Raw genomic sequence first — 22,310 nt, 5'->3', positions numbered from 1 at the left:
TCTTCTAGAGGCCCGCAACAGGCTCTTCGGTCCGTGCTCTGCCCCTGGTGAAACAGTTATGCATCTCATACCGTCTCGAAGGGGATTGTCCTCTTTGGAATTTAGTTCCCCTGGTTTCCCTGTGGCCTTAGCTCTCTGCTGGGCTCAAGAAAACACAGGACGCTGTGGATTCTCCATCTTTCCACGTGGCTTGGGTGAGAGTGGTGTTCTCTTGTTGCTGTCTACATCCTAGGTGGGGTTTTTATGTTACATCTCATGATCAAACACGGTTTGAGAAAAAGCAGTCTTGGCCAGAAAGCGTAGGCTGGACAAGAGGGTGCCTGAAGGGTTGACAGGAAAGCAAGGTTGAGGGCTGGGCTGCCAGGAGGTGGGGCTGGGGATGTGAGGCTGGGGAACCTGGCTGAGTTTGGAAGGCCATGGGGAGCAGCTTGTCAGCAGGAGAGGAGAGAGGCTGGGGCACAGTGCCACCAGCCGGGGCCAGGGCAGGAGTCCAGCTGAGCCACACAAAGCCCTGAGCAGTGGAGGGCAGGAGAAAGGGGAAAGGAGGAGGGATGTGAGCAGCATTTGTGGCTGATGGGGCCGATGGGGGGAGGACCATAATCACTGGTAAGAGTCGAAGCACATCCTGGACAGGGGTAGTGTGGGGAGCGGGCCAAGATATTGTCAGTCACGAAGTGATGGTTGGGCCCTGACCGGTTTGGCTCAGTGGATAGAGCGTTGGCCTGCGGACTGAAGGGTCTCAGGTTCGATTCCGGTCAAGGGCATGTGCCTTGGTTGCGGGCACATCCCCGGTGGGGGGGTGTGCAGGAGGCAGCTGATTGATGTTCCTCTCATCGATGTTTCTAGCTCTCTGTCCCTCTCCCTTCCTCTCTGTAAAAAAATCACTAAAAAAAATATTTTTTTAAAAAAGAAGTGATGGTTGGGGTGACATGGATACCACATTTGGTACCAGGATGAGGACATATGCAGACGGTTTTAAGTGGGGAGTTTTAAGTATTAGAGCTCCTTCCCAGAGCTGCCAGGGATTAATTAAGAAAGCAGGAACGGGATTGGTGACACCTTCCAGGTAACATGTACCCTGGAAGGTGAGACGCCCCTGCTGCACACAGGACTGTGTGTAACTCGTTTGGTCCTGGCATTCATATTTAATGTCCTGTCTTCTCCTTTGCAACCGATTAACATCATGGAGCTCACCCTCGTACCCACCGTCTGTTAGGAGCTGCCTTTCCCTCATCCATCATCTCTTCTCGGCCGTGGTGATAGCCACGGGTGCCGGTCCACGGAGCCCCAGGGATCTTTTTGCTGGGTGTGTCGGGTCATCTATACATGTTTTGTTCTGATAACCTCACTCTCGCTGGCGTGCCGGCCGAGGGGCTTATTCTGTACCTTTGAAATCCAGCTTTGGAATCTGGAAGAATGGCCCTGTGTTGTCACAGCAGCATTGCTTACTCTGTGGCTTTTAGGGATGCCTCGGCCCCCATTCTAAACCTCTAACTTTTTATATGTGATTTATTTGAACAGTTCATGCCTGAAAGCTTATGTGAAAACTCCGCCAAAACACTGGGGGAAAGTTCCCATTTATTCCTAGAACTATTGAATTAAATTCCTCAAAATATGAAAATGTAAACGTCAGTGTGTTGGCAGGGGAGTCCTTTATTTTCTAATTGTCTGGGTTTCATTTGCGTAATGTGCTCCCCTGCTGCATGGGAGAGAACGGAAGAACAGCCCTGGTGATGCTCTGAGAGCTCCTGGGGACCAGATGGAGGACGATTCCACCATCCTCTCCTGGTTCGCAGGCAGGCGGGGCCCAGTGACAGATGAAGATAAATGGACCACAGCAGAGAGGTATTTCACTAGGGGAGAAGCATGGAGGGGAGAAACATGGGACATGTATGGGTTTGTTAGTAACGTTTGAATACTTAGGGTCAGCAATGCCCGGGTCTGTTTTCCCCAATCCCTGCACAGATGCTGGGGGGTGGGACAGGGCCCCAGAAGCTAAGGACGTACAACTCCTCTGGATGTTTTCTTTCCCTCTTCCTTTTCAGCACCGTGATCGTGGCCTTTGCATAAAATGGCGGAGGTATTCCTAAGTCTGCCTGTGGCATTTCAAACGCACCAGCAGTGAGAAGCGCCTGGTCCTTGTATTGCCCATTGACACTGGTGGTGCTTACTTTATTTCACCACGTCCTTTGCTTTTCTTTCATTTGTCCTAATGCTGTTCAGTTTTTCTCTGTACAGAAGGTTGAGCAAAGTCAAGGTTTAACATTTTTGGATGCTCTTAAATTTTCAGCTCAGTGAGAGTTTTTTTTGTTTTTTTCTTTTTGTTTTTGCAAGTGCGAAAATAAACGAAGACCACCCAAATGAGAACAAGCAAAGGCTATTTTTTCCGAGCTTATAATAGCAAGGGAGTCAGCACATTGCTGCCTTTGGCAGAGACTCAAGGCAGGCGGGGAAGTGGGGAAGCTTTCTAGTGGAGAAAGGGAGGGCCTGAGATGTGCCCTGATTGGAGGCTGGGGGAAGCTGGAGGTGGTAACTAGAAGTGGGGCGTCCCATGCGATTGGTTAGGGGAGCATGTTTGACACTTGGCTTTCTCTGGTTGGTATTGAACTGGAAGCAGGTTGAGGAGGCTGTGGGATGGAGGGAATGGCCAAAAAACAGGAAGCTGGCAGTTATTGACCAACGCCTGGCTTTGTTCTGGGCCAACTTCTCAGAGGCTGTACCTTGGCTCCCTGAGCTTCTTATGTGATCAGAGTCCTTTTGTCATACATGGTCTGGCTATTGTCCATGCGCCTATTCAGTCTCTCACATCCTATATGATAAAAGCATAATATGCAAATCGACCGAACGGCAGAATGACCAGTCAGCTGGGCTGGCGAGCAGGCGGCACCAGGCCAGCCAAGGTGTGTGCCAGAGGGCAGAGGGAGGGGACAGTGATCGGGGACAGTGGCAACCAGTGGCGGCAGAGGGTAGATCAGGGGGCTGGGGGTAGGCAGGGCTGGCTGCTCGCTGACCAGTGCTGTCCCCTGATCGGCCAGCCTGGTCACCTCCCACAGAGGGAGGCCAGACTGCATCAGTCAGACATCCCCTGAGGGCTTCTGGACTGTGAGAGGGCACAGGCTGGGCTGAGGGACCCCCCCCCTCACTGAGTGCATGAATTTTCATGCACTGAGCCTCTAGTGTGTATATAACCATGTCCCCACCATCTAGAACAAAGTGAACTTGGATTTGTGTATTTGAAATGTATTTAGTGGGTTTGAGCACATGGTGTACAAAATGTGTTACAGCCACTTCCTATTTATGGAAGGCCCCCTGTATTGAGGGAGGTAATTGTTTAAAGTGGTCAATGTAATACCAAGAGTTATAGCCAGGAAAAAATGCTTGCCAGATGTTCATGCAAGATGCAATTTTCCTCCTCCTGTTGTTAAGTTTCTCTAATTTGAAGGCAGAAGAGAATGCAAAAAGAGGAGAGAGAACAAGATGAGAGAGGCCATGAAATCTGGGTGAAAGAGGGTGTGACAAAGAGGAAGTCTGAAGGTGCTGTGTAGAGCACAGGAAGGGAAGTGTTAGGGGTCAGAGGGAGGAAGAGGAGAAGCAACTGATGGAGGAGTATAGGGTGGGAGATTCCTAACAGGGAGTCAAGGACTTGGCTGCCATCACATCCTATTCCTTCATAATGCTTCACTCCTACTTCCCCAGAAATATAATTCTTAGCTGGGTACATGGCTACCCTGAAAGAAAAAAAAAAAAAGACTATATTTCCCAGTCTCCCTTGCAGTGGGTGTGGTCATGTGACTATCTCCTGACCAATGGGATGTGTGCAACATTAGGATTGTTCTCTTATTGGGTAGAGGGTGCTCTCCTCTTCTTTACTGCTGGAATGTGCACATAGTGGTGGTGAGTCTTCTTGGATCATTTAGATGAGGGCAATACCTGAGGGATAATAGAGAACAAGATTGAAAGAGACTGGGTCCTCCACTATAAGCCATCATACCTGCCCTGGACAGCTTATATCCAGCTTGTTACAGGACAGAGAAGTAACTTCCATCTTGTTTAAGACACTGCTATTTGTGTCTCTCTTACATGATGTCACCTCTGTCCATAAGACTGCTCTTTTCTATCTACCTATGTATGTCTCTTCTCCATCTCCCCACTTACGTGCTCTGCCATAAGTAGTAGAATTTGGTACTTTGCCTCCCAGTACTCCCCTTGGAATGTGCCTTGAGACAAGCTTGCTGGTCTTGTCCCCAAAGCCTCCATGAGGAATAGCCTAAGGGGGAAGCAAAGCAAACACAATGACGCCATGCGGGCCTTTTGGCCCTGGCTTTATAGCATCCACCAATGAGCCAACATGTTACCACACTTGAACCCTAGACTTCCATACACCGGGGGCCATGATCACTGGAGGTTTCTGGTCTAAGAATGCAATGAAACTGGTTTGGGGGTTTCATTGCCATCCTTTCTTGCATACAGCTTGACAGTTTTAAACTCAGGACAACTTTTTTTGGTTCAGAATGGAAGCATCTGTGCTAAACATCATGGTTCTGTTCCAAATTTAGTTTCTGCTCATCAGCTGTGTTGATATAATGTAGGTATATTTCTATTCTTTTCTTTTTCAATCTCTTAGAATCAAGCTCTAGAGTCAACTCGCCCCTCTCCACCCCATCCCCAGGACACTCGGTGAGCCTCAAGGAGGCCCAGCTGCCTGCATGCCTACTGTTTGTAAAACAAGGACCACTTACTCTCCTGGCCTATTGCACAATTAAATTAACATTCATGAAGCTTGCTGAGCTGTTCCAGGCACAAGCCATTACCCACAACATTGCACTGTATTCCAGTGGGCCCCTTATACTGCTAATTGCTGGAGTTCCATCATTCCTTGCCCTGGTGTGTGCAGAGGGTGGCCAAACAATGGTTTCTCTACTGCTTCCTCTGGCCTGGTTAATTCTTGCCAGACTTGCTGTTCTCAAGACTAGAAATCATGCCAGCTGAATCGGCTTTGTGTTTGGGGCATGGCCTTAAAGCGTGCCAAATCCATTCTTAACTCCAGTTATATGAAATATGCATCAATAATTTTCCACTGGGTGAATTAAAATAATGCCTGCACTGCTGCTTGAACTTCTGTTCCTCACTGTAACTTGATTAAGAATCACTCAAGGATCTTGAAACATCATGATGCATATTTTCTCCCTATGCTATTACACTCAGGGCTCCTCAAGGAGCTGCCACAACCAGAGTCTAGTGCCAGGACTCTACTGAGGGGACTAAGACGGATCGAGGGCTGAATTTTAAACTTCCAGCATTTCCAACAACAAAATCTGGGCTCCTCTTCTCTCCCCTCTCTGTCTCTCTGTCTCATTGTCTTTCTCTCTCACGCACAAACACACACTAGTTGAATTCTTGTCCCCAACTTCTCACATACAACTCCTTCCCACAGCCTATCCTTTATATCTGCTGTCGAGCGAGGTTTGGCTAAGGAGTTGCTCCATTTCAGGACCATTCCTGCAGGCAGTGTGTTTTTCTTGACTGCGTTCCAGATGGATGCTTCCGGCCTCGTTGTTTACCGTGGGACACACACGTAAGCTCTTGTTTCCCCTCATTCTTCTTCGGGCACCAAGTTTCTCTGTGTTTCAGTGGCCACGGAAATCTCTCCTCTAAGCACATCCTGTCCAACACAAAGACCAAAAACATCCCAACTAGAAGCCTGGCTGCAATTGTCACACTCGTTTCTTACTGCCCAAGTTACCCCAATTTTACACATTCTAACGGCATGTGTCCTATCGGCCAAGAGGGGGTGTGGGGTATTCTGTTGTAGGATAACAATGTCCTGATCGTACCTCCTGTCTCTGAATGGATGCCAAACCGTGATGCACGTCTCATTCTTTAAGAGACCCAAACGAGTATATAAAAAACTGGTCCCCCAGCCAAGATGACGCCTGGCTTGACACCGATGCTGCTTGATCTCCACATTTGTTTCAGCATCTTTGCCGAAGCCTCATATTCTTTCATCTTCTCTGTAGAAGGTCGGGAAGCTCAATCCTCTCCTTGGTCCCACTTTATAATGAATCATGGGCCGGGAGATGAAGGCAATCTCCTCAGAAAGATTTTGCTTCTAGGAAAGTCCTAGAGGGTCTATTTATCCAGAGAAGCCCTAGGAATCCCTAACCCCCAACCTGGCCACCACACTCCAAGTCCAGAAGAGGGGAAGGAAATGGCTATCCTTTCTACAGGGTTCTTGCTATGGACTTCTTAAGGGATACGTTCTCTGCAGGTGAGGTAGGTTGTCCTGGGTCCCAGGCTATGTATCCATCATACAACTTCCCTGGCCTCCTTCCCAACTTCTTCTTCTTTTTTTTAATCTTTTTTTCTTTAATCTTTATTGTTCAAAGTATTACATATGTCCCCCCTCTTCCTCCATTGCCTCACACCAGCACAACTTCCTTCCCAACTTCTGCATGTGCTCTTTGAGTCGTCATGGCCAGGACCTTGGCTGTTGCAGCACGGGGCCATTCCCTACGGGCACTCTTCTGGATAAACAGAGTGGTATCCCTCTGAGACCCACCTTCCCACCCCCCGTGTATTCTCAACTCATTTTAGTACACAAATATTGGATGTCCATTCTGTGCCAGACAACACAGGCAGTGTGTAATTTTTTTTTTAAATACATTTTTATTGATTTTAGAGAGAGGAGGGGAGAGGGCTAGAGAGATAGAAACATCAATGAGAGAGAAACATCAATCGGCTGCCTCCTGCAGGCCCCCTATTGGGGATCAAGCCCACAACCCGGACATGTGTCCTGACTGGGAATGGAACCCTGACCTCCAGGTCCATGGGCCAATGCTCGACCACTGAGCCACACAGGCCAGGCAGGCAGTGTGTTCTTAACAGCTATTGAGTCTTGTGTCTCTTTGAAAATCCCATGACAGCTGTGGAGCCTCTCTCTAGAAAAAATGCATGGAATATGAATTTTTCTCAACAACCTCCTGAAGCCAGATGAGATTCTAGGTTAAGAACCTGCTGAATGAAAAGAAAGTGCATGAGACTTTGACACATGTGGGGCTGAGATCTAGCTTTGCCATTTATCAACAGTAGAACAGTGAGGGGAAACCCCTCCAGTTCTCCAAACCTGTTTGTTCACCCATAAAATGGGACTGGTCATGCTTGCCTTGCCCTCATGGCATCGTAGTGAGCTTTTATGAGAGAATAGATGCAAACATAGACAGTGTTAAACCCGAGCACTTTGCACACATGAGAGTTAATGAAGATTTCCAAACTCGATTTTTGAGAGAAGGAAAGCTTTGTGATGGCCAATGTTTTACAAATGAAAATTTGAGGTGGACTACATGACAGATTTTGCCAAATTGAATCTAATATTATAATGACTCGGAGAGAAGAAGATGATCAAATATTAGGAACTATTGAGGTTTCTGGGTCTTGTGAAGGCTCTGAGCCCAACTTAGGGAGCCACTCATTTACCAACATGGTGAAGAGCTACCTCGGCCCTCATTCCTGGAAGCATTCCTGTTGGTTGATGCCTCTCTGAGGACTGCAACGCTCACACGGGGACACCAATTCAGCTGGAAATCCAATACAACCAGGGTTCATTTGGCTCAGAACTAATCCAGGGGGAAGGTTGTTGGCGGTATTAAAATGTATCCCCTTCCATAGCAGTTCTCCAGGGCTTTGGCTCTTATTTCAGTTCTCCCAAGATGCTTTTAGGTTGAGAGTTTTGAGGGTGCTGCCAGAAGTTGAGAGGTTCAGAGGATCGGAGCCCACATTCTGTTGTGAGGAAAGTGGCGAAGGATCCAAGGCTTGGCTCCCATTGGCCTTTGGTAGTTTTGTTGACACTCAGACCTGGAGCTGATATTCCACTAGTAGGTGGGGAAGGAGGAAGAACTGGACATTTTCTGTCCATAATCTGTTCCCAAGAGATTTCTAGAAGCTCTGCAAAATGACATTTGGTTGTGTTTACCTAAAAGCAGAGCACGGCAGCTGGGTGTACAAAAGGTATGTCAGCAGCCCTGTGTGCCAAAGGTTTGAGCGTCACTAAAGCTTGGGAAGCCAGGGAGGGAGGGCAGGAGGAAGGAGGTAATGAAGGCCAACAGAAAATCAAAGCCAGTGAAAACCCAGTGTCAGCAGTTCCCAGGCGAACAGGAACTGGATCTGTAGCTAGTGATTAGAGTGGGAACATGGTCTAGGAGGCACATATCATGCGGGCTGGAGCACCCTCTTCACAGGGGCATTTCATGGGATGTATCTGACCTCCTTCTTCCTTATTTACAACTTTTCTGGGTAGATAACTATTGCACTAAACTTTTTTTCCCAGGCGAGAAAACAAATAACAACATTGGCTGTTTGGAGAGTCAGTAAGACACTGTGTAACATTAAGGATTAAATTATATGAAAATCAATTTAAAAATACAAGAAACATTTGTCTTGGCCTTTACAACAATCCTCAGATAGGTAGGCATTTAATTCTTTTAATCCTCACCACAGCCCTTCGCGCCAGATTAAACAGACAGCTTTTATTAATCTCATTATGTAATGGAACGAAGGCTCTATGGGGTGTCCAAGACCACAGCTGTCCCATCTCAGCTTTGTGGTTCTCTTCAAGCCATCAGGCCACAGCAGGAGACAAGGAAGAAGCTCTGGGTCAAGAGCTGGTCAAGGGAAAGAAGTTGGGATTGGGGACATGGGCTCCTATGAGGTCCCACATCACGTGCCAGAAGCACCAGGTACTATCAGGGCTGGTTGGATAGATGTGAGGGCCAGCTCATTCCCTGCCAGTCTCAGCCATGGAATGGCTAGCTGGGATTGTTGCATGGAAAGTGACCACTGGGTCTGAGTGTCTCCACTGTCCTCTGCTGCTGCTGTGACTCACAGACTAGCCCAGCCGTGGGCAAACCACGGCCCGCGGGCCGGATCCAGCCCGTTTGAAATGAATAAAGCTAAAAAAAAAAAAAAAAAAAGACCGTACCCTTTTATGTAATGATGTTTACTTTGAATTTATATTAGTTCACACAAACACTCCATCCATGCTTTTGTTCTGGTCCTCCGGTCCAGTTTAAGAACCCATTGTGGCCCTCGAGTCAAAAAGTTTGCCACCCCTGGACTAGCCTCTATCAGGCTCCCACTTTTTTTCTTCTTGCTGGCACCACAGACAATTCCTAGTTAGAATGTGTTTATCAGTTTAGCATCGGTAGATGGGACATTGGTCAGGTACGTTTTGATAGGGCAGAATGTTCAGGAAAGCTGGTTCAAACTTGCTGAGGAAAGGCTGGCCTGGAGATAGAGCAGAGTCATGAAGAAGGGGAGAATCCACATTTGTAGATTAACCTTGTATCCTGCAACTTTGCTCTATTAGCTCCTTAGTTCCAGGAGGAGGACCAATTTGGAGGAGACTATTCTGAAGAAAACTGTGCAAGGGTGCACAGGGCACATACAGAAAGTTTTCCCAGGATTGGTACTCCTTTTTGTTATTCTAGGGCTGAAGATAGAGCTAAACATTTGCCAAAATAGAATCAATCTTTATTTGATTTAACTTTTGAAAAGGGGTAAATCCAATAGTGTGGTGGTAAATGTTTAACAACTTGCTCTGGGGGAGGGTGCGGGGGGGGGGGTACTCTGTAAGATTTTCTGTGGTGTAATTTCCCGTATTGTGCCCGATTTCAAGCTACCCATGTGACATTGTTGAACATGACAGTGGGAAAAGGTATGCACCATCAGCTTTCTTGAGCCAGTCGGAGCCAGCTCCAGCACACCATTGGTTGGAGTGAGGGATAAACCAACAGATAGAATCAGGGTGCGGCAGCTCATGTGGAGTTGGAATTGGTTAGACTAAGGGGTAGGAGAAAAGGAGGCAGAGTGAAAGTAGGCCAGGCACAGAGGAGAAGAGTAAATTGGCATAGAAAGGCTGGTGCGAATAGAGAGGGTCACCCACATGTTTTACAGGTCGAATCTTGGTAGAGCTCACAGTTTCTCTTTTGTGATGCAAAGAGCCTTCGGAAACACAGAAACCTGCTCAGAAGGCTGCTGCCCAGGTTCTGTTACACCATAATACTCGTGCAGTCAGCCAGGCCAAACTGTTTCCCATGCCATGAAGTACTGAATGAGGCATGCCTGGACCAACTTGGCCTCTAGGAGGCTGAAATAAAATCAAAGGAACAGAATAAATGAAGGCTTTTTCTTCTCTTTGGTGTGAGCCTACAGGTGTAAGCATATTTTCCACCAAGAATTAGTTGCTTAGAGAAGAAGGATCCAAGCATTTCTGGACCAGGTGTTCAGTCCATTTAGCCCCAGAGCCAAGAAAAACCATTTTCTGGGCACTGGAAAGAAGAGAAAGGAGAATGCCAATTAATAATCATCTTTCAAAATTGTTTTTGCTCATCCAAGGGACCAGGTTTTGTCTGTCCACTGGGCAATCGAACTTCATTTCTGCGGAGAATTTTCTGATGATTGTAAATAAAGTCACCCAGTGGGGAGTTTTAAAGCTGATGACTTCCTCTATGAAATCAGAGCTTTACCTGCAGCAGGGTCTTTAGGACATTAATATAGGCAGTAGAAAATGAGAAATTCAGTCACTCAACCCCGGAGGGGGACGCAGAGGGCTGTGGGAGGCCACATAACCAGGCTGATGGATTTTTCACAGAATCGACGGGTATTTTGGCAGAATTGTCCTGAGTGACTGGTTGCTTGGGCGATGTGTAGACACAGCTTTCTTTTCACTCAATGGGATGCCGATTATCTTTTCCTTTAACTGCTCGACCCTCGGGGAAATAAATCTGTATATCTTAGGAAGGTGCATTTATTTCCTTGGTGAGTGAAATAAAACCAAAGGAATCATTTAAATAAATTATGAGGGCTCCTTACCCTGATCAGGAGAAAAGAAAGGTTGATTTTCCTTCCAGAGCAGTCACTGGTGTATCCAATCTATTTTTTTTTTATCCAATCTATTAAAGAATAATTGAACCAGCAACAATCACTTCCATGAGTATCTACTAATTACACTGCTCTATAAACAGTCTCTGCGTTCACACATGCCAGTTGCTAAAAATGGATCATCACACCACCAAGGGTGCTGTTAGAGTTTGACTATTCCCAGATTCAGAAGACCTAACCCTGAAAAATGGGGACTGATGTTTATTAACCCTTTCCCGACTGTGCCCTAAACCTCACATCATATATTCTGAAACCTTTGCTTTCATCCAAATTCAAGCCCTTCATTAACATTCTTTCCTGTTATCAACATCTTCTGTTATCATTCTCATAAGGTATTTCAAAATATACCACTTCCTTTAAAAGATTCAGACATTATTTTAGTCTTATTTAGCAAACTCCCAGATAATGGACAAAAAAGGCACCAGGAACCAAGCCTGATTCAACCCACTGAGAGACAGTGGACAAAAAGGGCACCATGAATCAAGCCTGATTCAGTCCATTGAGGACTCCATTTTTCTCTCTCAAATGATGGGGTTGTATTATGTGTCAATTAGGATTAGATTGACCTGCAAGAGAGACCAAGATGATAGTGGCTTAAATTAAACATGGAGTTATTTCTCTTCCCTCATAGTGAAACATGACGCTAAAGAGTACAGGGCTGGTACAGTAACTCCATGCTCATCAAGAACCCAGGCTCCTTCTATCTTGTTGCTCTGCCATCCTCCAAACATGACTTCCACCTCTTAGTCTAATATCTAGCCAATATGCCCACATTTCTGCCATCCATGAACAAGGGCATATTGCCTCTGAAATGGCACCAACAGAAGTTATACCCAACACTTCCATTTATGGGACACTGGATAGCCACAAGGGAGTCTGGGAAACAGAGTGTTTATTCTGAGAAGCCATTGACCAGATGAACATTGGAGATTCTTTTACCATGGAGGAAAGGGAGAACAGAAGAAAGAGAAAAGCTATCTGTCTCTACCGAAGATGAGATGATGGTTTTTAAACTGTGTCCTCAAAATCCTATGGTTGGGTGTGTTGCAGAGGGGTTACTATGGGTTTAGGAAGGGGGGATGTACGGGTAAATTGGCATAGGATCGAAGAAAACTTCTCAAAATCAGAGGTTATGGATGCCTGCTTTTGAAGTGCAATTGTATTAGAACATTTCTGATAGGTGACAGTGGTCTGGACTGAGAGCCAGTTAGTTAGTAGACTGATAAGAATTTTAGGGCCTCAGGGGAAAGGGTGCTTCCAATGGTGCCCTGAGTTGGACAAGGGGAAATCTGATTCGGGAGCAGATGCCAATACTGGACAAGGACACATTGAGCTGGTGTTAGACCAGTTTTCAACATCAATGACATCTTCTGGCACTAACACAAGCAACAGCCGCTGACAACTGGACCCTGAAATTGGGCTGATCAGATTCCATATTTTTCTCTCTGAATGAGTTGTGATCCAAGTGACAGTTACAGTAGAGCTTCTCAGCCTTGGCATCATCGGCATCCTGGGCCGGATCGTTTTTGTTGCTGTGTGGCTGTAATGTGCAGTGTAGGCTGCTTAGCAGCATCCCTGGTCTCTACTCAACGGATGCCAGGAGTTCCCCTCTCATTTCAAAAACCGAAAACACCTCCATACATAGCCAGAGGTCCCCTGGGTGTAAAGTCACCCAGTTGTGAACCACTGGGTTAGAATCCAGGTAATGGTGCCCATTTTTGTACCTTGCTAATGGTTGTGTGATTTGGTACCAATTCTTTCATAAGTTAGATGGACTATATATCAAAGGCCTTAATATGTTCATGACTTTGACTTAATAATCCCATTTCTGCCCAGCTGGCATGGCTCAGTGGTTGAGTCACAGTTCGATTCCTAGTCAGGACACATGCCCAGGTTGTGGGCTCGATCTCCAGTGTGGGACTTTCAGAAGGCAATTGATCAATGATTCTCTCTCATCATTGATGTTTCTATCTCTCTCTCCCTTCCTCTCTGAAATTAATAAAAATATATTAAAAGGAAAAAAAAGAAAAACATAATCCCATTTCTTGGGCTCTGCCCTGAGGAAACAATTTATAAGAAGCTTTCTTTCTAAAGATGTTCATTGCAGTATAGTTTTCAATAGAGAAAAACTGCAAACTACCAAAAATATTAAACAGTAGGAAAGAATTAGGTAAACCATGGTAGATCAATGCACCCACTCAAATGTGTTTATGAGCATATAATAAATAACATGGGGAAATACTTATGACATAATGAAGTGAGCAAAAAAAAAAAAACCTACAGAAAAAAGGGAAAAAGGGAAATTATTAAAATGATAGATTCTGAGGAGTGGGATTAGGAATGATCCCCCCTTCCTTCCATTTTCCTATAGTTTACAAAATTTCTAAGCTCAATATAAATGATTTCATGCCAATCTACACACACACACAAAAAACTTTTGAAAAAATAATTCTAATAGAAAAATTAAAATTTGAGGCTCAAAGAAGGAAAGCTGTGCCAATAGAACTTTTTGGAGAACAGTGCCTGTTCTGGAGGACCCACAGACCCTTCTGAGCCGAACATTCCTAAGCACATGCTATTGGGAGAGAGGCCAAACAGATGTTCCTTCCTGCACAGAGTTGCTACCTTTGTGCCAAGTGACCCTGTCACGCTGGCCACACCCATTAAACAGGAATTCCTATTAAAGGCTCTCATAGGCTGGGTAGAAGGAAGCTCAACCACCTGTGAGAAGGCTTGACTGCAGGCACTGTCCAATAGGAGCCTTTGATATTGGGTAGTGAAAAATGGGGCCAATCAAATCCTGTTTCAGGGAGTGTGCATGAAAAGACTCCCCCAAGGAGTGTCTCTGCCCACCCCTGAGTGATTACCAAGAACCAGACCATTAAGCAGCTGTGAATCCTGAACAATGAGAGCTATTATTCTGGGTCCTCCCTGAAACCACAGAGCTGGATGTCCATACGCCTTCACTTTTTTAACAGGAAGCTTTGACCACACTGCAGATGGAGGCAGAGTGGGGCTCTGTGTCTAATGAAGCTTGTTGCCTTTTTGGTGTGCAAACTTTTAAGGTTTTTTCATGTGTACCGTCAAATTTAACTGGAGAAAAGTTGTAATAATTGGCATTCTTCTCCACCATGTATGAGAGGACTCCCTCGATTCTAGTTTACAATAGACACTAAGTTTTCTTGAAAGTTCTGCAAAGTCAGTGACATTCTGCAATCTTTCACGAAAGACCCACACTATCCTATACAGAAAGCTTTCTTTCCACAACAACTCCATCTGAGAACTCAGGACCGAAGGCTGCCCCCAAAGGGCCCAAAAGACCCAAATTTAGATAGGTCTGTGTCTCAGATCAGCCTGACACTTCTGTCAGCCAAGGAATACTCATCTGGCCAAACAACTCTCTATTATTTGTGACCTAGGCTGGATTCATCACTGACCTAGATAGAGAGCACTTCTAATCTCATCACCAGCTTCAGAACCACCTGGTCCTGGCTAAACAGGTTACCCATGCAGTTGGAACCATCATCACTCACCTAGCTTTCTTCTTGCCAGTTTCCTAATAAGAAAATATTTCTTACATTGCACTGTGCGCAAGAAAAAGAGGGTATGGATATCTTTTGCATATTTTTATCTGATGGCCAAGTAGCTTATTTTTTTAACATATTTTTATTGATTTCAGAGAGGAAGGGAGAGGGGAGAGAAAGATAGAAACATCAATGATAAGAGAGAATCATTAATTGGCTGCCTTCCCCACACCCCCTACTGGGATCGAGCCTGGCAACCTGGGCATGTGCCCTTGACTAGAATCAAACCTGGGACCCGTCAGTCCACAGGCCAATGTTCTATCCACTGAGCCAAACAGCCTAGGGCAAGTAGTTTATTTTTTAAACCTTGGCAATCCTACAGATTCTATCACAGGTCTCTGAACGCCCTGGGAGAGAGGGGGACGGGAAGAAGGGGAGAAAGAATGGATGGATTCTCATGGTCACAAGGACAAACACAGGTAAAATAGACCCAACCCTTGCTCAAGCGTAGAGTCAATCCTAGCCAACTCATAGTGTGAAACAGAGCTACCTAACTGAGCCCAGTCCACGTCAGCCAAGCTGCAGTCAACTGCTGGCCCATGAGCATGGGAATAAATGCTCACTGTTGATAGCCATTGACTTTTGGGGAAATTTGTTAAGCAGCATTATTAAGGCTATAGCTGACTGATACTGATTAAAGAAGGTTAATAAAAATTCTATGTAAATAAAGCCTACATGTTTGATTGCTCACCAGAGTCACTCTTAGCACATACTCCACCTTTCCGAGAAATGCAGTCTCTTCCCTTGCCGCTCTCCACCCAACCCTGGGCTCTCTGCCTCTGAGCCCCAGAGGCCAAAGAGCTTTTCAACTTTAGTATTCTGAGCTTCTCCAGCCCATACACAAGGTCAGAAGTAGTTTCTTCTCTCTTTTTCATCCAGGGTAGAGGAATAATAATTTAAACAACAGCTGACCATTGAGTCCTTATTTCTTGCCAGATACCGTGCTACAATGAATTTGACAATGTCTGTGAACTCTTTTCCTCATGGAGAATCAGAGGCTCTGGGAGGTTAAGTGAGTCACCTTGACAAGAAGCAGAGAAGATGAAATTTGGACCTTCTCAATATGACTCCTTAATTAACACTCAGCCACACCCGTTCTCCAGGAAGGGCAGGTGCTCCACTTTCATACTTTTTTCTGTTTCTGGTCCCTGTGCCACCACCCGCACTCTTTCCCAGGACTGAGGGCAGTGCCTGTAGGTCAGATCATGTAATTTGAGGAGAAAGACAGGCTCAATGCTTTCACATCAACACGAGGTGCAGGTGTATGAGAGGTGCTCCTCCTCTTCTCTCCTGGGCTGTGGCAGGAAGTATGAGGTGGTGTGCATTCTTCTTCATTTATAAGTAAAATGTGTAGAGATCCTTACAGTTGACAAGGCTATGGGCCCTCACAATGACTTCGGGAGGAGGGAAGGATCAGCAGCAACACTTACGGTCACTTGGGTACCAAGACTCAGAGCCTATAAATGATTTGCTTGAGGTTCCCCCATGATGTAGTGACTGAGCTGGGACTTGAGCCCATGTCGCTGGAATGGTAACTCCTATGACTACCCCGTCTCCACAAGGTTCACTTCCAAGAAAAAAGAAGCCCTTGGGCAGCATTTTCCTCAGGGTTTAATGACTCCTCTTCCCAGGAACTTGGTTGAGAATGCCAGTTGCATTTGCTTTGTTTGTGGTCAGTGCCCTGTGGGAAAGGGTCAGCCAGCTCTTCAGAGTGGGGCAGAATTTTTGTGAGGCCTCCCTGTCCAGCTCTAATTAACAAAGGCATTTGTACTGCACAGTGGGCCTCCTTGGAACACATTCCTTGTTGTTGATGTGGTTTGTGTTTGGCTTTTTTAAAGTAAAAATCACATTTTCTTCAATTCCAGGAGTCATGTGTGCTCATTTTGAGACTACTAGAAAAATAGAGCCCTGACCAGTGTGGCTCAGTTGGTTGGAAAGTTGTCCTGTACACCGAAAGGTTGCAGATTCAATTCCTGGTCAGGGCACATACCTAGGTTAGGGGTTCAGAGCACTTACAGAAGGCAAATAATTGATGTTCTCTCTCACATTGATGTCTCTCTCTCTCTCTCTCTCTCTCTCTCTCTCTCTCTTTCTCTCTTTTCCTCTCTCTAAAAATCAATAAGCAGCCTGGCTGGCATGGCTCAGTGATTGAGTGTCGACCTATGAACCAGGAGGTCATGGTTCGGTCAGGGCACATGCCAGGGTTGTGGGCTCAATCCCCAGTGTGGGGCATGAGGGGGCAGTGGATCAATGATTCTCTCTCATCATTGATGTTTCTATCTCTCTCTCCCTCTCCCTCTCCCTCTCTGAAATCAATAAAAAAATAAAAATTTAAAAGATTTTTTTAAATAATAAGAAAATAAATAAGCATATCCCCAGGTGAGGATTTTTTTTAAAAAAATAGAGAAAAGCATAAAGAGAAAGAGAAAGCTTGTCTGGTCTCCAGCCACCCTGGGTCACAGTGAGGACTGGGTGGGTTTCCTGTCTTCTCGCCTCCTGTGCTCCTCCAGATCTCTGAGCCTGCTCTGCACCTGGAGGCTCATCTACAGGCCTGTGTCCTCTCCCATGGCTGGGTGGCCTGGCAGAGCAAAGGACAGTGTGTGTGGGGAGGGGGGGGCACAGGGGGAGACTTATTTCCCTGATTCTCTCTCTCTACAAGGTCACCTCTGGTGAAGGCCACAGCTCCGCTCAAGACTCCAGGGCCTAGCCCTAGCTGGTTTTGCTCAGTGGATAGAGCATCAGCCTGTGGACTGAAGGATCCCAGGTTCGATTCTGGTCAAGGGCACATGCCTAGGTTGTGGGCTTGATCCCCAGTGGGGAGTGTGCAGGAGGCAACCACTCGATGATTCTCATCATTGATGTTTCTATCTCTCTTTACCTCTCCCTTCCTCTCTGAAATCAATAAAGATATATTTAAAAAAAAAAGACTCCAGGGCCTAACAACACATTCTCTCCTGCCACACCGGCACTTTTGGGGCTCTGGTAGCTGTGCCTGGCCTCCTTCCTTTGGGCCTGGGATGGTAAGGCCCCAGCTCCTGCACTATTGTGCAGTGCTCATCCACTCACAAGTCCCTAAGGAGTCCCTTCCCAGGTCATCCTGGTCTAAATGTGCCAGCTGTCTCCTGTGGGGAACCTGACTGATTCACCTTCTGACTCATTGGCATTTTGAGACCTTTCCCATTGCTGTGACATTTTCTGAAGTTTCCAAAGCAACGTATGAAAGGGAGCCTGGAATAAACGGGGGGCGGGGGGGCGGGGGGGTGCCGGTGTCCTGGAGGAGAAGGCGTTTAATTCCTGGACTCTTGCCTGCCTCCCACCTGCCCTCGCACAGAGCGCCACCCAGCCGTGCCCAGGTGTTGCGATGTGAGGGCTTCCACACCTGCACCTGATTCCAAGTCGCCCCAACTCCTGCTGCTCCTACACCTCCATCACAGTCACCCCTTTGGTGACCAGAATTATCTCCGCGAGGTCCCAGTTGGAAAGGAAGTTGTAGGGAAGGAGGAAATGAGACGTGGCTTGCTCACCCCGAGGCCTTTGCACATAGTGACTCCTCAGGTCCCCGCTCACTTCTGGGCTGAGTCCTATTTCCCCTCTTGTCTCGGCTTTGCTGAGGCCTCCTCCGTGAAGCCTTTTCTGAGCTCTCCGTCGGGTGAGGGGCGCTTCCTGGTGACTGTCCTTACAATGTGCTGGAACGCTCCTCTTGAGGCTGGGAGGTCCGTGAGGGCGGGAGCTGTGTCCTGCTCACCTGGCAGCTGCCATACCCCTGTCATGTGATGAGCCAGCCATAAATGTGTTTTGAATATTGTACATTTGGGACATCCTCCAGTACCCAGTCTCCCCATTAGATCCATTTTGAAGGACTGTTTCCCGTTGGAAGAAACCTTGATTGGAATCACCAGCCGCCCTTCCTTGACTGTTGTAGACGAATCCACTTACCCATCCCCACGGGCACTGGTGTGATGTCACCCCAGACAGGTGTGTTTGCAGGGGGTGGGAGGGCCGTAGAACAAAAGGTGCGTCTTCATCAGAGACCTTTGTGAGGTTATGGCCATGGGAGGGTGCAGAGGATAAAGCCAGAGCCAGAGAGATGGGGAAAAACTCTCTGTTCCATCCTTCTCCCAAAAGCCAGGCTTGTAAGAAAAAGGTCAGGGCTGCAGATGGTCTTAGGAGATAAACTTCAGGTGCAATTTCAGACTTCTGGGGTCACTTCGGAAGTGCTCTTATTTAACTTTACTTTCTCATGTGAGGTCAGGGGAGCTTGGTGCATTGGTGAAATAGAAAAGAAAATATGAATATCTCTATCTGCATAAATAAACACCGGGAGAATTGAGGGAGTAGTGACTTCCTGGGGGGAGGGGATCCAAGCAGACTGGGGTAGCAGTGAAAGCAAAGCTTCTCAATGATACCCTTTGATATATTATTTTGACTTTTGAATCATAGGAATTTAAAACCTATTAAAAATAAAATTACATTAAAAAAAAAACAAAAAACAAACAAACAGCCGAACCGGTTTGGCTCAGTGGATAGAGCGTCGGCCTGCGGACTCAAGGGTCCCAGGTTCGATTCCGGTCGAGGGCATGGACCTTGGTTGCAGGCACATCCCCAGTAGGGGGCGTGCAGGAGGCAGCTGATCGATGTTTCTCTCTCATCGATGTTTCTAACTCTCTGTCCTTCTTCCTTCTTCTCTGTAAAAAATCAATAAAATATATTTTAAAAAAATAAAATAAAATAAAAAATAAAAAAAACAACCTTCCCTGAGAAGAGCAATAACCCAACTTTTTTTTTTTTACTTTGCCCCTTTAGGTGGGGCAAAGACCTCATGGCCATCTATTCTACCCTTGGCACTTTCCAGTGGAACAGAAGACGAGACTTGTTTATATTAACCGAGTCGATATGCAAGCAGCTTGTTTTTTTGGCGGAGGGGGCAGAGGGTGGCATCATGTAAACATTGGCTTTTGCAACAGGGGCTCTGATGCTTCCTGTTTGAACTGCCGTGTATGCTTGTCTTCCAATTAGTTGTTAGAAGGTCACAGGACCCAAATACTGATGTGGTAAATAAAGAATCCTAACCACGGTAGAGAAGACCAGATAATCTGCACCCAATGGATGACAGAGACGACAGACTGCCTTCCTCCCGTGTGTGGAAATGCATGCTAGCCGGCTACAGTTCAGGCACAGCAGTTTTCCCAGTTGCCACGTGTTGCATGGTTGACAGAATTTTGGGTAGAACATTGAATAAAATAGCATTCTGGTCACACACTCATTTTGGTTCACAATTTCCAAATTCAGTCGTTCTTAATGATTTGCCTAACAAGCTACTAGTAAAAAGCGGTTAGTTTTCCATAAATGACAGTTGGAGAATGGCTTGGCATTGACTCAGGGGAGCGGAAGAAAGGACCCACAGGTTTGGAAAGCAATTTGCACCCCCCCCAGGAGGATTCCTGTATCCCACCAGGGCCTCTGAGCCCACGTTGACATGGCTGTATTGGCAAAACTGTAGAAAGCTACCCACCCTGCTCTGAGATGGCCCAAGTCCTGGAGAACTTGGATTCTGTGATGGAAAAGACCAATTATCCAAACCAGCCTTCTTCCCAGTGGAAAGCAGCCCTTCAAACGATGAAGGCCCTTCTGATGCATCAGCTCTGGCATCTGGGACAACTTTTCTAGAAAGAGCTTGCCATGTGAGCTGCAAACACGGGAGAGATCTTTTCACAAGGAGGTTTCAATGTTGATGAGTATTGAGCAGCTCCACCCTTTCCTGACACTCTTAACCACAGCTAAGCTTCCCCTGGCAAGGATGCTGGTGCATGTGAGGCAACAGTTATAGACCCTCCTGCTTCACTGAGTTCTGATCCTCTCCTACCTCTTGTCCTAGGCTCCTCCCAGCATCCGCCCTATTTTTTTCCTGTCTCTTGTGTCTAATTCCACACCACCCGTTGGACTCTAGGACCCTCTTGGGATTCTCCAACTTTGACCTTCTCATGCTTTCACTTGTAACTTGTACTCACTCTCTTGTTCTCCCTGCACCTGTCCATTTCAGGTAGCCACTCACCCGAACCACCTCCAGTTCCAACTCCAGCTCCAGTGGACCAGAGGAAAGGTGAGGTGCAGCAAATGAAATCCTAAGGCTCTTGAACCCAAACACCTCTGTTCCTTGGCCTGCCATAGTTAACCATCATGCATGCTTAGGAACAAGTCTATATTCAGCTACATGGCTTGGATCTATACTTTCCAGGAACTGAAAATATGTGTGCACATCAGGTTGATAGTCACTGCTTAAATAATGAATGATTTCTCTCTCACTGGGGATAGCCATTGTCCCACCACCCTAACCACCTAGACCAGTGATGGCGAACCTTTTGAGCTCGGTGTGTCAGCATTTTGAAAAACCCTATCTTAACTCTGGTGCCGTGTCACATATAGAAATTTTTTGATATTTGCAACCATACTAAAACAAAGATTTATATTTTTGATATTTATTTTATATATTTAAATGCCATTTAACAAAGAAAAATCAACCAAAAAAAACGAGTTCGCGTGTCAGAGGTGTCATAGATTCGCCATCACTGACCTAGACCCCTTCCCCGGAACTCCCTGGGCCTTTCCCTAAACCAGCAACTTCAGGGGCAATGCCTGGCCAAGCAGGGGTGGGAGTGGGGGCAGGGCCCCTGTTCTATACCCTGGCCAACATCCATTTCGATTGGCCGATATCTGAGTCATACATCTTAATTCATACACCTTAAATACCAACCCTATGCCGGTGATCCTCGAACTTAGGGATTTCCATATAAAAACATGGAAAAGAAAGAGTCAGACAAGTGACTGCCCTGCTGGCAGCTTCCCTTCTCAAAGGCTGCCCCAGAGGCATGAAGGTTTGCAACAAGCACATGATCTAGTAAACACTGCTTTTGCCAAATCCCTGGAGGCCCTAGAGGTTGGGTGCTAATAAAGCTCAAGCCATCATTAGGCATGTGGTCTATGTAGGTCATTGCCAAGCACTGTCATGATGGAAAGCAAAGAAAACATTCTGACCCCAGATACACCAATGAGGAATTTCAGCCCCTTCTCCAAACAGGAAACGTGCCTCAATCTCTTTTCTCTTTTGTCTTCTCAGAAGGACTTGGTTTCCTCACCTGCAAAATAAGGATCACATGAGTGACCCCCTGAGGAGAAAGTGGGGGAACCCACACGGGAAATAGTATTGGGTGGTCTGGCCTCACCCTGAAGCTTTAGATTTTCGGCTGCTGTCACATGGTCACCTTTGTTTTGCTTCACAGCCCCGGAGAGAGAGTGCGGCCAGCAGGCCAGGAGTGGGAGCAGGAAACAGCTCCAGGAATTCAAGGCCTTGACTGGAGGAAACAGCAGACGCGTGCGTCGGATTCTGCTTGGACACAGGCTTTTTTCGGGTGCTCACAGGAAGATGACCTGTGTCAAGCTTTCTATCGTTTGGGCCGAGTTCAGGATTGTTCTTCAGGGAGACCTTTTCCTGAGCAATAAGGAACACACTCGTTTCCCAAGCATCCTGTGGGGGTGGGGCAGGAGAAGCAGCCGGACCGTGTGGGACTGGGCCAAGGGTGGGCAAACTTTTTGACTCGAGGGCCACAATGGGTTCTTAAACTGGACGGGAGGGCCGGAACAAAAGCATGGATGGAGTGTTTGTGTGAACTAATATAAATTCAAAGTAAACATCATTACATAAAAGGGTACGGTCTTTTTTTTTTTAGTTTTATTCATTTCAAACGGGCCGGATCCGGCCCGCGGGCCGTAGTTTGCCCACGGCTGGGCTGGGCC

The 22,310-nt window shown here is 46.6% G+C and overlaps 1 long non-coding RNA gene across 1 annotated transcript; it reads left to right on the top strand.

Moving 5' to 3' along the window:
- The first annotated feature begins 1,764 nt into the window (after positions 1-1,764).
- Positions 1,765-21,884, top strand: LOC138992327 (uncharacterized). Its single transcript, XR_011468092.1, has 3 exons — positions 1,765-1,845; positions 20,560-20,619; positions 21,797-21,884. It is a non-coding gene; the product is annotated as an uncharacterized lncRNA (long non-coding RNA).
- Positions 21,885-22,310: the final 426 nt, after the last annotated feature.

This window comes from Myotis yumanensis, unplaced genomic scaffold, assembly GCF_028538775.1.
Source record: "Myotis yumanensis isolate MYYU_CA2020_CCGP unplaced genomic scaffold, mMyoYum1.0.hap1 SCAF_14, whole genome shotgun sequence".
In the NCBI taxonomy this organism is placed as follows: domain Eukaryota; kingdom Metazoa; phylum Chordata; class Mammalia; order Chiroptera; family Vespertilionidae; genus Myotis; species Myotis yumanensis.
Note: the sequence above shows the minus strand (reverse complement) of the source record. Positions and strands in the feature narration are given on the sequence as shown.